Below are 1,423 nucleotides of genomic sequence, written 5' to 3'. Positions count from 1 at the left end.
ACTTTACATTGACTGTTTATGGTTGAGTGTGGGTGTGTAGAGGGTAGAACCTGAGGCGGGACCTCGTGCACAAACTCTGACGTGCAGCTGTGATTTATAAAGGAAAGATGTGCAGAAACATGCGTACGCACGGTTTTATAAATCTGAATTTTTTTGGCGTACGCCATTTCTGCCTTTTGGCCGTACGTTCACTTTGAGTATGAATTCTATGCAATCCCCTGGTCCTTATTCCAATAAGGTGAAATAAAAAAAACTAATGAAGAACTGGTATGAAAGCTAACATTGTGGTAGTTTGGTAATTTATGTCACAATATGTGAGTTTTAGGTTGCATGATGTCATTTCTGCTTTGGCTACTGAAAGTCTGCACTTGTTKTGTCACACTTTAGATATTTTACCTCATCTCAAAGGAATTTCTGTAATCGTGATGGCTCCATTTATCTGTCTCATATTCTTGTCACCCCCAGCAGCAGGCGGAAGTGAAAACCAGATAATGACACATTTTTTGGCTGGAAAAAGCCTCCGAGGAGGAAATGAGGGGCAGAGGGCGCCTTTAGATTGAGCCCATTCCTCCATCAGACACGTATTTACACAGCATTGTGCAAATATTTCCCTGCTCACTGTCAACCTGCTTGGACCTCAGCCCATCTGCATTTTTTATGTGCTTTCAGCGTTTCCTCTTCCCTCTGACTGTTCCAAACAAGCACACAATGCTCCAGTCATGTTTTTTCCTCTTGTTGTTTCTGTAGGCACCTTCTATCTTTCACATTTCCACCTCTGATGTTAAATTCCTCAAGAACATTTTTCCATCCTAAATGACCAAAACACTTGTACTGTTTCCTGTTTTTTCCACTTTGAGTCCTGCTTCAACCATTACTGGAAAACAGGCTGAACACTCTGATCAAAACTGAAGGATTACAGAGATTTAGAATTAATTATTTTTAAACACGTTTAAATTTTCTTCCCTGATAAAGTTTAATTTAGCACCAAACAGTGCTAAACTTGCCTCCTGGTAGACATGCCTGAGGTACTGTAAGACTTAAATCAGTAAAAACACGAGTTGAAAGGAAACTAGGTAAATACTCAGTAAAATAACCACATAAAATACTGCAGTATTGCACAAGGTTGACAATATTGTTTTYAATGTGACTCAGTTGGTTGAGCTTCTGCCTCTCACCAGGAAGGTTGCTGGATCTAATCCTGGCTCRTAACCCATTTTTGGTAGAGTTTGCATATTCAGTCTGTGCCTTTGTGGGTTTTCTTCAGGCTCTGTTCTATTCTGTAACGCTGATGTTGAAATCAGAAGCTTTTTCTTGGAGCCCTTTTCACTTTCACTACAGCACTAAAAAAGTTTTAGTTTAGTTTTTTTGTTTGTTAGTTTAATTAATTTATTCATTTCACAAAAAAACAAAAAAACATTTCACA

The sequence above is a fragment of the Austrofundulus limnaeus genome, unplaced genomic scaffold (genome assembly GCF_001266775.1).
Source record: "Austrofundulus limnaeus strain Quisiro unplaced genomic scaffold, Austrofundulus_limnaeus-1.0 Scaffold1220, whole genome shotgun sequence".
NCBI lineage: Eukaryota > Metazoa > Chordata > Actinopteri > Cyprinodontiformes > Rivulidae > Austrofundulus > Austrofundulus limnaeus.
Note: the sequence above shows the minus strand (reverse complement) of the source record.